Genomic DNA, 14184 nt, shown 5'->3' on the forward strand with positions numbered 1-14184 from the left:
ATGGTGTCATTTATGGTTATGTTAAAACTGCAGTGCATGAGCTGCTAAGGTGGCCAACGAGCAGGCATTGAAGTTTGAAGAATGCTCAAGGGCAGATTCCTCTTGATCCTCCAATCTGTGTGGTATTTGGTGAGGTCTGCATGGAGATGCATTACTCACCCTCTGCTTTCAGTGGGAAAAATTGCTCTGGGCTTCCCCAGGAGTGTCATGGGCAGGAGTGGGTGGGGACTGAGAGCAGGTCACAAGAACAGTCCTTGCAGTGCCATATATCCCTCTGTTAGCCTAATGAAAGCCCAATAATTAGGATTGCCATTCTCTTTATTTTTAATTACAAGGTAGCACTTTATTGTAGTGGGCGAAAGTAACTCTGTAATTAGCTTGTCTGATTACTCAGTTATTAGCCAGTCTCTGATGCTGCAGACACCCAGGAGAACCCTTGGCAGGCTGTCACAGGGCTGTGGGGGTTGGATGGGACCCCTGGTAAAACTCCCCCATCCTGCTACAGAGACCATGCACAAACCTGGCAGGGATGAGGACAGCACGAGGCTCCAAGCACGAGGGGATGACCTCCAGCAGTGAGGTATTGCCATCCAAAAGACTTTAGCTCAGCTTCTCTGGGCTGCTGAGGCCTCGCCATCCTGCATCCCCAGTGCCCCCAGTGTGGTTTCTTTCACCTGCACCGGTACAGGCTGGATTTCCCAGCTCCAAGGCCCCACCATGCTGAGACCTCACGCTCACTGGGAGCAGGCTTCTGCCAGAGGGCATTGCTTAGCACTGCAGTGCACAGCAATATCAAACTGCTGAGGGCATGGGCTGAGAAACTAATGCATTTATATAACAAATTACTTAAGACAGAAGGAATGAAGGGCTGCAGAAGACTGCTGTGACCAGCCCTGTGCTTCTCAGCCATCTGACCCCAGCTTGCACTGGTGCCTGGGGTTGCTCCTCCCCAGGGGCAGGAGGTGGCATCACCTCTGCCCAGGCAGGTTGCAGCCTGCTTACCTTGCTTGGATCTGAAGGACTGAGCAGTTTATGTGGTCACTGCAGTGAGAACCAAGGAATCTTTACTGGGCATGGGGGAGGAGAGTGGTGCACTGGTGCAGGGAGCAGCTGGGCATCGGCCCGGCTGCCCGGTGCATGCAGGCTCTCAGCTGTGCTGAGAACACCTGGCATGGGTTAAGTTTTCCTTCTGCTGGGCAGATGCAAACCCTGTTCTCAGCTTAGCTGCCACTGCTGCCTGCATCCCACGCTCTGCTGGGCTTGTGGGGGGTTTCTTGTCCCCTCCTCTCACCCCCGCCAGGTTTGCTTCTTTAGCTGAGCCATTCTGGGGGCCGGCTGGTATTTCAGTCACTGAAGAAATTAGTAACTGATTTATGTAACATCTCGTGTGACTGACTGCAGGGTCCTCACAGAGAGACAACTGAGAACAAGTATGCTATCAGCAGAATAAGGAAAAGGGGCCCAGAACATACCCCACAGTGAACTGTGGAATCACACTGCAAAGCCAGATGCCACTCTGCTGTCGTGGCACCTGTACCTGTGTGGCCATGTCCTGTTTCACTGCAGCTCAGCTCTGCAGGCCAGGCCCAGCAGCCACATTGCCATGTCCTTCCTTGGGCTGACCTGAGCCAGTTCTCACCTTGGAAAGGAGTTTCTGCTCTCCTCTGTTTCTCCAGATGTCAGGCCAGGCCGTGTGCCAGCATACAGCACTCAGCACTGAGGTGCTGTGACTCCCAGGGCCTGCTCAGGCTGGCATCACCCACAAACACCTCCCCTGCTGCCCCTGCCCAGCTGCATCAGTGCCCAGCAGACACAGGAGCTGTGGTTCAGCAGGAGCTGGGTGCTGTAGGCTCTTGCTCTTCCTCTTGGCTCCCTGCTGAGACTTTGTTGTCTGTCTCTCACCTCTGGTCATCAATGCCTGTGGTGAGGCAGGAGGGATGGTCACCCCACATGGGAAAACCTGGCAGAACAATTCTGGGACATTGGATCCTGCAGCTCTCCCTGACTCTCCTGGGGCTGAAGCTTTCATCTTGGATGGTGCAGGGCTTATTGTGAGCGTGCACATGTCCCTGGGCCACTGGTGGCAGACCTGACATCCCCGTGCAGGAATGGAAACCCCACTGGTTCAGCAGCGGTGGGCAGGAAGGCTGAGCAACATGCCAGCATCCCTCTCAGCAGCTGTGATTCAGTAGCAAAGGAAATAACAAAGAAATGCTTGCAAAATAAAAATGCTTTTGATGTGAATAGAAATGTTTATAATAATCTGGATTTTTTTTTTCATGTAAATAAGGCTCAGAAAATGTGTTTTGTCAAAGTGACACACAGCAGCTCTAGTAGGTGTACCCATCTCAGCATAAAAGGAACAGAAGCCACTCACTTGATGAACCTGAAAGCTTTCTTAGAATTACAAAAGGAATAAATGATCTTAATCATATTAACTCCTGGGTGGTCGCCTGAGTCTTTGTGAGCAGTATTCATCACATCCCAGACAGTGTAGTTTTAAACTCTCACAAAAGACAACTTCAGATGATCTCATGGTCTCCTTTTCAGCAGTGTAAATTATTGCTAACACCCCAAAGCCTGGGATTTAACTCCAACATAAGCGTGTCCATTTCAGCAAACCTCAGCATGGGAAGACAACTGCAGGTCTCCCGCTGAAGGAGCACTCCTGGCAGCCTCCCAGCCTCTGCCACAGCCTCAGCATCCACCCGTGTCTCTCAGGGGCTCTGGTGCTTGACAGCTGGTGAGGGGAGCGGAGGGGCTGCAGGAGCTGAGACATGCACTCCTGCCAAGCCAGCTGCTGGACAGGAGGGCAGTCCCTCCTGGTGCCTCCCACAGGTACCGTGCAGGACAGTGGTCCTGCCCAAGGCCACGGCGGCTCAGCACAGCAGCGGCCAAGCAGCTGCAAGCCTAACTTCAACTGCTGAAACTGCTACATCATCGTGCTTATAAAGCATGGAAAACAATGTCTGGATTGTATCTTTCCCTTCAGCTGTGTGTTTTCAAAGGCAGTTTCTCAGACTGTCTTGGTCTCAGGTGAGAGGTGCCACTAAATTTTTGCCATCCTGACATCGATTCAGCAGCTGTTGCCAGTCTTCTTGATTGTGAAATGAAAGTTCTTCACCAAAGGACTAATTCAAATGCAAAATTAATTAGGCTTTTTTTATCTTACTGCACATGTACTTCAGGAATTTAGGAATATTAAGAACCCCTAGAGACTACCTTCTTTTCAGTTACCATGGTTCATCTTGACAAGCAGCAACCCCCTCACTTGCAGGCAATGCCAGAGTTTTGGTTTTTGATGAGGGCAGGTGGGAACAATCCTGTGTTGTTTCTGGAAGAGGTACTGGAGTCTGGGCACCTCAGTGCAGTGGGTGAAGTGTTGTGAAGGGCAGTGGAAATCAAATTAATCCCTCACTCTCCCTTTCCCATCCCCTTTCCTGCAACTGAGCTGGTAGGAGATGGCAAACTCTGTAATATTCAGTTTATTCACCCAGGACCCTGGCTATGTGTTATGGAGCGATTATCAAGTGAAAATGCACCAGGAGATGCTGTGCCCAACATTTACGATCTAGACTTGGTCTGATACAATGTACGGGTTGTTTCCCTACAAACCTTTCATGGCTTCTGTCTCCAGCTCATGCTGGTTACTGCAGCACGCCCCCAAAATCATAATCCTGCAGCAAATGTTAAGAGATCTCACCAGCATGTTGTTTTCATTAAGTAACAACACAACATGAAGATGAGATAAACTCTCTTACGCAAACCCTTTAATATGTATTGTTTATAAACAGAAAGTTCACCTTTCTCTTTCCTTTTGGGAAAAAAAATGATGAAGCAAAGTGCTTTTTTATTGCCTAACCTAGTTTCTTTTCAGGAATAGAAAAAACTGTAAACATTTTTAGCCTTGATTCACATCTTACACAGGAGTAGAGTGTGTGCAGGACAGGATCCAGCAGTGAGTGACCTCTGCTTCACACAGGAGTGGCTCATGGATGAATCAGTCTGGCTTAGATCATAAATGCTCACGCAAAATACAGCTTTGCTCCACAGGATGGAGCAGCCGAGTACTGCATGTGGCTGATGCAAGTTGGCAGGATCGGGCTCTGCATGCAGGCTGTGGTCACAAAGGGCGGTCCCCCAGTCCTGGTGCTGATGCTGTGCCTCATGCCCTCACAATCAGGGACCTCACCACAGAAAATACAGCTTGGTTTTCAGTTTTCTGATTGTGAAACCACACAAAGAGATGTGGAGGATAGCGCAGGGAAAGAAACAGCAGGACTGTAAATCTTACCCTGCAGTGTCAACTACAACTTTTGCCATAATGCTTCTGCTCTCCATTTGCAGCATGTACTTTCTCCCTTGTTGAGCTTCCCATACAGTTTCTCTGAAGGACAACAGCAAGGCCTGTGCTGATTTCAGGAGCAGCCAATTCCCAGCCCAGGACTGGGTGCAGCACAGTGCAAGGACCAGCCTCCGTACCTGGCCTGTACGTGCTCCCCCTCCCTCAGCTCTGTGGGGGCTGCAGGGGCCACCAGGGCTCCTTTCCTTCATTTTGCAGGGGAGGGGAGGTCAGTGTCCTGGCGAGCACCACTCCATGCAGGTAGCACTCACATGCTGCACACAGCTTTGAATTAATGAGAAAAATGTGTCCAGGTCCCATTTGCAGGTTTCCCGAATGCTTTGTCTGCTTGAATACTTACTCAGCAGCATTTGGATTTGCATGTATGACACGTTGAATCAAAGGTTAATTGTCTGCACAGCTCCTCTGTTTACCTAGAGGTTGTGATTTTGGCGAGAAACAGCTTCTTGAGGGTTTCTGTAGGCACAAGGGTCACTGCAGGCACCAACCCTGTCAAGAGGTGACTCTGCTGACCTCCTGCTTCAGCCACATAAGCACAGAATTGAAAGAGACCGGGAGGATTTTGCAAGAGTCGCTTTCCCCACTGCTCGGAAGCGAGGTAATTTGTTATAGAAACAGCAGCGTTAAGAATCTCCCTGCTCCTCGGACTGTCGTCTCCAGCCCTGCAGAGGGTGCCCTTCTGGAGCACGGCCACAGCTGCTCCCAGGACAGGGACCCTGAAACACAGGGAGCCTGGCACCGAGCGGGGCCAAAGGGCAGCGGGCAAGGCTGCAGGCACCAGCAAAATGCAGAGGGGCAGCTCCTCTGACTTCAGCCATCAAAAACATGGCTTCACTTGCCCATCACGGGAGGGAAGGGCACCTCCAGGAGATGCCTGTGCCTGTTACAGCATTAGTCACCCATGTAGAGGCACCCATTCTTTTCTGTCGGCTTTAGAGGGGGCCACAGGGATTACCACTACCCTGCACGCTGAAGCTTGCTCCTGGAGACAGGTGGAGGGGACACTGCCACTCTGCCTTCCCCATCTACAGCACCAAGTCCAAAGGTCAGATGCTTTAAAGTTCAGCACCATGGCCTCTTCTGTGGTTCCATGCTGAGGAATACTGTCCAGAGGTCTCTGGGCTCAAAACTGCTCCATTAGGCTGGATGTGGTGTTGAAATGTGGAGCCTGACATCTTTCTAGTCCGTGACCAGCCACCTGCTGCCATGGGACAGATAATGATACTGTCCTATAAGCAAGGCAAAAAGAAAGATTTTGGGTGTTCTGGACAGAAAACATGCTGCTGCTTTACCAGAAGAGCTAGAATTCTTTATTGAATACAAAAAATGAAGTTTCAGTTTGAACTGCCAACAGTGCTCATTTACAGGCACCAAGGCTTTAGTACTTAAGTCTCTGGACATTTCTCCACTGAGGTTATGCATAGCAGATGGAGCTGCCAGACAGTAATGGACAGAGAAATGAACTTCAGCATCGTGTTCAGCCTCTGGAGGAATTCTGCAGATGCACTGAACAACAGCTGAGAGCACAAGCCCCCAGGGCATGTGTTTGCTATGCCCTGTAGAGCCCAGCACATCATTTGCTACCATTATCAACAGCAGAAGCATTTCTTGAGAGGTGTTCCTCTTCTCGCAGATCATTCTGCATCTTCTGAGAATTCTGAGAAACAACACAGCCTTTTCTCAGTGCTCCTTCCTCAGCCACAGAATAGTCAGACTTCTGCACAGCATCCTCAGGCTCTCCTCAGAGAGGCAGCCGAAGGGTGTCAAATACTTTCAACAGTAGCTCTTAAGTTACTACAAAAATACTTCGTTTTTCATCAACAACAGAAGCAACATTTTCATTTTTTTTGAAAAGTAGATTTTATTTTTTGCTGTAACACACCATAAATTGCATTAGGGAGTCTGATAACTTTGTGATTTGTTATTTTGGTGGTTTTTGTGTTTTATTATCAGATGCATATGGTCTTATAAGAAGGGGTTTCAGTCTATGACACAACTGGGAGCCTTAGCACATGCCACATGATAGAAAAGACATCATTAAAGAGGATCTTGTCACAAAAAGCACCGGTATCAGAGGTCAGTTCTGTAGGACTTGCAAGTAAAAGAAAAATGCATCATCGGAGTGTAACAGGCATTTCTTGAATCAAGAGAAGGTCATCTGGCTCATCTCCTGGACATTTCATTTCATCATGAAGGATTCTTAACCGATTCTTTAATTTGTTCCAGGAACCTTGTGAGGGAGAGTGTGATGTAGCTCTTGCTCCATATGTGACATGGAGTCTGTTCCAAATTCAACTTAGACACCCTCAAAAATATCTGTGATTTTGTATAAGGTTTTAATTACATCTTGAAGTTCCTTGTTTGAATAATAAAGGCTGTAATTGAACATTTAAATTAAAAAGATCTCTTACATGAGTTAAGTCAAACCTTGCAGCCCTGCAGACAGAATTCCATTCTTCAGCCAGGGAATAGGAGCAGGAGCAGTCAGCCACGTTGAATCTCTCTGCCAATGTCTCAGGTGCAACTTTTAAGGACAGCTTTTAAGGGCAGAGAAGAGTTTAGGCTTCCTCATTATCATCCCAGAAAAGAGAGCAGCAGTGAGGTGTGACTGCAGCACAGAGCTGGCCCCTCTCTCTGGCTGCCCTTCCCTGGGTGAGCTGTGTCCCCCGCAGTCGGCACTGGAGGCCTGCAGGAAATCCATTCAGCTCCTTGGGGTTTATCCCTCAGTGCCTTCCCCAGTGGAGGAGGAGCTGACAGGCAGAGGAAGGAGGTTGGTCACATTCAACCTCCAGCTTGAAACGAGCGGAATTCCTGGGGCACCAGTGTGGAATACCGCATCAGTGGAGCCAGTGATGGCCATGCCCTCATGCTTTCCTGACAGCTCAGGACTGGCTCTCCCCTCCCTGGATGACTTGTCATTCTCACTGCCAGCCTCGGACAGGATGTCCACGTCCCAAACATTAATGACCGTAATGCATGAACGGGCTGAGCTGCACAACTGCCTCAGGCATCCACTGTGCTGGCCTGCTGGGAGGGGACCGTCACGGCTCTGCTGGAATTTGCTCCGTGTTTCAGGGAGGTGAGGCACAGCTGGGGGTGCAGCCCTGGGGTCAGCAGCAGGTGCTCAGCACACACATTGCCCACTCCAGGTGCTCATGGAGACAGAGAAGCAGCACAACTTTCTGAGAAGAACCAAGAGAATGAGTTCTTGAACTTCTTTGAGGAAGATTTCTCATCCTTTTGCAACAAAATACCATATAAACAGAATTACCAGTGAACAGGCAATTCAGTAATCTGCCACCTTGCTTTATCCATTTGATAAAGAGAAAAAAAGAAAAATATTGAACTTCAGAGACAGAAAATCCAGATCTTTTTTAGTCTAAAGTTTTTACAGTAAAGTTTCTTTTAAAGTCAACTACTAGGCTAAAACCAGCCCAGCAGCTTCTTTTTCTCACCCCTTTGTTATCAATCCCAAGGTATTATAGGATAAAGGAGAAGGTGACTCATGAATCAGTGTTGCTCTTTAGAGGTATGAGGCACAGTCTTGGGAGGCTGTGAACTCATCACAGACTTCATCTGGGTGATCACTGGAAGCCACCCTTCTCCATATCCATTTTCTGTCACCACCACATGACCATCTAGGTATCAATTTTAGATTTTCATCTGCCTTCCAGGGGTTTCCCCAGTTAAGTACAGTTTGACTAGAAAGCATCCTGAATCTATCCTTTACATTTCCGTGGGTTTAGAACATGGGGTACTACAAAATATTTAATAAGGGACTTTGGAGGTTTTTTCCCTGCTACTATTATATTTATCCCACTGTAGGAACACTGTCCACTGCACCCCAACCATTAGAACTATTAGAACTATTAGAACTATTAGAACTATTTCCTTCCCCCTCCTGAAAACCATCAACTTCTGCTTTCTAACCCCACACCTCTCCCAATCTGCTGGATGCTTCTGAGAAGCCCCAGGGCTCCCTTAGGCAGTTTGTCTGCCAGGGCAGCTGCTCCTGACAGCAGGAGCCAGGGAAGACAGCTGGGTGGGCAGCAGGCAGGTAGCTCCCACATGATGTCTGGAGATTGTCCTTGGCTTGGGCAGGCTGCAGTTGGGACTGTCAAGTCCAATTTTCATTTTACTTTGCAAGCTTATTCAAAACCTTGGGCGTTGTGTATACAGCAGCTTCCAGAGTAGGGAAGAAGTTTTCCTGGTATGTGTTGTACCACTGAAATAGTTGCTGAAGCAGAACTCACCCAGCTGACCAACCCCTCAGGATAATCATGTTGAGCTCCTGCAGTAATGGAAAAGGAGGAAGTGTTGAGTCTGTGATGACATGCCCCAGCAAGGAAACTCCAAATCAATTAGGCACTCCTTTAAAACTCTTTATGTGTGCAGCATTTGCTATCTTCACTCCAATGGTGTCATTTTACTGGTTCCTCCAGGACTGTAATTGTGACCTAAATTTCTACTGTGGATAGCAGTAAAACCAAAACCAGATTTCTATCAACATCTCATCAGTTTAGCACTAACAGAGGCCTGATATATGATTAGCAGATAAATTTTTAATTTAGAAAATGGTGGGAAAAAATAAAAAAGGTAGAAATCTAATGGTGCTTTTGAAGGTCACATTTAATGAACCTGACCCCATTTTGCATTAAATCCAGACCATTTTTCGAGGTCGCTTTCTAAAAATTCTCATGTGTCAAGTCCATGTGTGAGCAGCCTGTGAAACACCTCCCAGTCCTATAACATGAAGGTCCCACTGCATGTGCTACTAAATGGTCCCAGCTCTGAGCGCTGGCCTGGAAGTTGGGTTGTGTAATCTCTTATGTGCTTTGAGGTTGAATTTTTGCTGCCTCACTTCCCTATCTCTCTCAGCACGTCCTTCTTACTTCCTTTTGTTTTGGTCTTGCCATCAGCATTTTCTTTGCTCACCTCACCAAAGTGCCGGTTTGCACTCTTTGGAAAATAACTGTTTATCTTTCAGAATACTTAACACCACAGACTTATCTTCCCTACAACTTAAACTGTTTCTATAGCCCAGCTGTGCAACCTGCTGTTTTGCTGGGGCTATAACACACAATGAATTCCAAGCATGACAAAAATAGACTGGAAAAAGATGGACAGTCTACAAAATTTACTATGCAAATGTTAGACTTATTTATACTACTGATAGGCAGCAGGAAGTAAAATCCATCCTCTTTCCCTGGCAGGTCAAGCTATGTTGGACCTGCTTCATTTTGGAGAAGGAACTTGCTCATTGCTGATGTTTGCTGCCTTAGATAATAGACCTGCACTTGTTTTCCTGTTACAGAGCAGGCACCTCGCTTCAGTAATTTTCTGCTCCAGTGCAAGAGCCCATCACCCCTCCGTGGTCACTGCTCCTCCACACATGGCGTGGTGAGCACGTGGAGGTGAATGGTCTGGAGTCACTGCAATGCCTGACATCACTTGGGTGAGAGCTCAGCTCTAAGCACTGAGGAGTTAACCTTCCTCTACCTGGAATGGAACTGTGAAGCCACAAAGAGAAAAATTGCCAGGTCTCAAACCACACGAAGATGCTTTGCTGAAGTTCAGTGTTTTCTTTACAAAGCGTACTGGAATCCCCTTTGGCCACCCCAAGAACATTCTTGGGCCAGAAAAATTCTCATTCATGAAATGCCACTGGCTGGCAATGCAGAGACAACCTCACTGACCTAGAAGGGTTCTCCAGTTTGTTTGGCAGTAGGAGTGGAATTAGATGTGCTGATGCTAAATGGCTTAGCATTAGCAGCAAAACAGCTTAAATACCCTGTCCCAGAAGGTTAAACTGTAATGAGCCTCTTAAAAAACTCTCAGTGCAATGGGCAAGCACTTGGCTCTGTAGCACAAGGCTGAGGATCAGTCTTCCTCTCCCCTCCTTGCGTGGCTAAACAGCAGCAGAAAGCATCAGATGAAAACATTTCCAAGTGTTACTCTGGAAACATGAAGAAATAAAATTATCAGACTTAGATGTAAAAAAAAACCCCAAACCCTAAGAGAATTAAATTTGTCATTAATCTAAGAATAAGGATAGTCTACCTTGACTTATGCAATTCTTTCCTCTAAAGGAACCTAAAAGATTCAGCAGCAGGGACTTGGCTTTGCAAATCTACACATTGACAAGCTGATGTGTCTGTCCTACAGGTCACCTGGGGTCCACACCAGCCTGCCTGGGAGGGTCTGCTGGGATGGCAGCTCAGGTGTATGATATTCAGCTTTTATGTGGCTGGCACGCTCATCTACAGCTAATGGCACTGCCAGTGGATGCTTCCAGTACACAGATACCACTTTACTCACCAAAATACATTGATTCCTGATGAAATACTCCAACTTTAAAGCACTGTAGTGCAGTTTATACCAGGGACCAGGATTAAAAGCAAGAAGAAAGACCATAAAGCAAACAAACAGTAAAGGAGTAATTTCTTCCACTCAAACTGATGTTTCCTGCCACACAATAAGAAATGTCTGGTCAACAAAAATAATTTGCTAAGTTGCTTCAGAGAAGCACATCTAGAATAAGAAAGAAACCATCATAAAACACACTCAACCCTAAGAAAGAACAAAACAAAAAGAAGGTAGTCTATGGTTGAAAATACTATTTTCCAATCCCTTTTCAAGGCAAGCCTCAGACATGTAATCCAAGGCATGACATATGTGAAGTTCTTGAAACCTTTTCTTTTTGCCCTCTTCCTCCCAGTCAGGAGTCACATAAAGTAATGGGTCTGCAATGAATTACAGCACTCCAGATCTGCATCAAAGAGCTGAGTTAGGGGGAACCTGTTTCAGTCTCCTTCAGGGCTACTTTCAGCCACTACAGTCTGGTAACATCTGGAGGCCTTGCCAGGAGGGCAAAACAACCATCTGAGCAGTGACCTTAAAAAGTTTCTGGAAAAAATTAATTTTCTGGAAAAAAAAATAAATTCTGCAGAACAGCTCTACAAGAAAGTTCTTCAAAGATATCCAAATCTGCCTTGTTTGCTACAGGAACCTTGGGTGTTCCAGAAATACGGGTTCCTGAGATGCCAAGCAAAACTGCGTGGCTTGCAGAGTGAACCTCCAAAGCCCTTAGGAACTCCTACTTTCAAGCCATAATTGTTGCTCTATTTTGCCTGGGACCAGAATCTGAAGTTGTCATTTTCTCTCTAGTTCTAAAAAAGCAATTTGGCATGTGGCATGATTGACTTGGCTCTACCCTGTATTTCACTGCTGAAAACTGTTAGCCCACTGGCAAACCAGAGGTGCATCCCTCACCTGAACAGTGGAGATAAGGGATGCCCAGTTAGAGCCTCACTCCAGGATCCAGGAGTCCTCCCACTCCAGCCAGTGCTGATGGGGTGGCTCCTGCCCCTTGTGTCCCTGCTCATCTATGAAGCAAATCCATACCTCTAGAATATTTAATATTCTAGATTTATATAAGAATATAAATTTGTTGTTTCAAGCACACAGTAAAGATAGAAGTGCTTTGCATCTACTGAAGCTGCACCTCAGCCTCGCTGAGGAGAGAAGGTAATTTGATTCTCAACTCCCAGGAACTGGTGATAATGTGTGAAGTGCTGATTCCAGGAAAATCACACCAACCCTGAGACTAAACCAGGAAAGCTGCCTCAACTTTCCTGCTTTCAGCTGGAAACTGAATTACACAGGACAGAAAGTCTTCAGAACACTTTTTTGTCACTCATCTATCAAAGCAGAGTTTGGAGACAGCAGTGCACAATGTAAAGAACATTGAATTGAGCTTAACTTTCTGTATTCATATTGAAGTTGTGTCTTATCATATTTCTGTATTTTTCAAAGATCAAATGGTTGTTATGGCACTTAGCACTTGGTAGGTTTTAAAAAAGGGGTTTTGTTGTTACTTCAAATCCAGCTACAAGAGGACAAAAAAAAAACACCAAAAAAACCCCCAACAATCCTTAGGACAAATGATTTTGTTACAGAAGAATAAACAAATAAACAACCTTTACTGTAGAATTCATAACCCCAAAAGTTGAAAAGCATGCTTGGGTCTCACTCAACCCAACTAGCAGCTCCTACTGCTACATCTAACAGGCAATGCCAGTTTTTCAAAGGGCTGGGTAGGCAAAACATTATTTTCTGTGAAATCTGTGGGATAAATGCAAGGTCTCTCAATATAGCTCAAAGGTAACAGTGATTGTTTAGAACAGTTCTTCTCACGTGAGTTTTGAGGCACCTTAAAACATACCAGTAGCAAACATATTCACCTGTTTAAAGGGTATTTTGAGTCATCATTTTCAGAAAGGCTGAAATTTCCTATCTTTCAACAAATTTTAACTGTACTTTGGAAGAAAATAAAACTACTTACCATTAAAAAAAATCCCAAGAGAGTTGGGAAAAGTGGCAACATCTTGACTTTCAATAAATTTTCTTATTCCAAGGGCTGTCTGTCCTTCCTTCCGTCCGCTCTCCAGACTCAGGACATACCAGCCTGCCAGGAGCTGGCTGAGCTGTGATTTAGTGGCAATAAGGAATCCCACCCCCCACACGCTGCCTGCTGTGGCAAAGCCCTGAACTTGCACCTTTTACAGCTGCTGCATGGCCACGCCACCATCCTGGGAGGTTTCCCCATCAGTGGCACAAGGCTGCCAGAGAGGCTTGGCTGCCCCATGTGCAGTGGGGGCTTCCATGCAGACACCCCCAACCTCTCCTGGGTTTGGCTGTTCAAGCTGTGCTGCCCAGCCCGTCTGCCCCTGTGCAGACAGATCCCAGAGGAGGGTGTGCAGTGTGTGGTGTCAGTCCTGCACTCAACACTCACAGCATGCCAGACCCACAGAAGCATTTTCTGCTCAGCAAAGCAGGAGGCAGCACTGCCACACTTCAGGGGCTTCAGTCAGAACAAAGACTGAAAACACATGAAAACATCTTTGTAGTAAGAGAAGGCTGATCACTCAATACGGGGCATTTTTCATCATCACACACTGTGGATCACTTGAGTGGAAGAATGGGGGAAATGAAGACTCCATGTGAACCTTCTGTGGTATTTAAAAGATCAGCCTAACTGCTGAGATCAGAGAAGGCTTTCTGAAACAAAACCCACCACACCATTCAGTGACCTATGTAAAGATACCTTCGTATTTTGTGTTCAAAGGCAGAGTAAAATATTCCTTATGCTGTGTTCCACTCGCATGATTATATGTGCTTCTTAATTTTCATGAATACCTTGACTTCTCCAGGAACATGGAATTACTTCACAGAACCCTATTACTCAAAACTTTCTTACAGTTGGATAAAGGCTTAAAAAAAAAAAAAAAGGGGGGCATTTTTCAAGGCCCATGGTTTCATCCAGTGTAAGTATTTACCATGCTAGCTGAAAGCCACATCTTTTCAGTAAGGGAAGCAGGCAACATCTTCATTAAAGTGTCTCTTAGACAGAACTCACATATGCTACAGAGCTGTGCTCCTTTCTAAAAGTGGATCAGATATCCCCACTGGAATTTTTTTAGTCATGGTCTGTCAACTTTCCTTGCTTCCAGACTGGAATGTACCCCTTTGTTTTGTAAATGTATTTGATTACTGCTTTTCCCTTTTGACAAGTGCTTTCATGTATTAAAGAAGTCATTGTTACTTTTTCCCTGGTGACTGAGAGATGCACCAAGCTCTCCTCAGAAAGCCTTGTTAACCTCTGCCCTCCATACACTTCCCTTTCTCCCGTTCTTAATCGGATTCTAATTTTTATTATGTACTGTAACAGATTATCACCTTCCAATTCTAGGAATGGTGACTATGTCCCTAACTACTTTTATAAAGGTGTAAAATTGTCCTAACCACCTTTTCTACTATCT

Source organism: Haemorhous mexicanus, chromosome 1, assembly GCF_027477595.1.
Source record: "Haemorhous mexicanus isolate bHaeMex1 chromosome 1, bHaeMex1.pri, whole genome shotgun sequence".
NCBI classification, from domain to species: Eukaryota; Metazoa; Chordata; class Aves; order Passeriformes; family Fringillidae; genus Haemorhous; species Haemorhous mexicanus.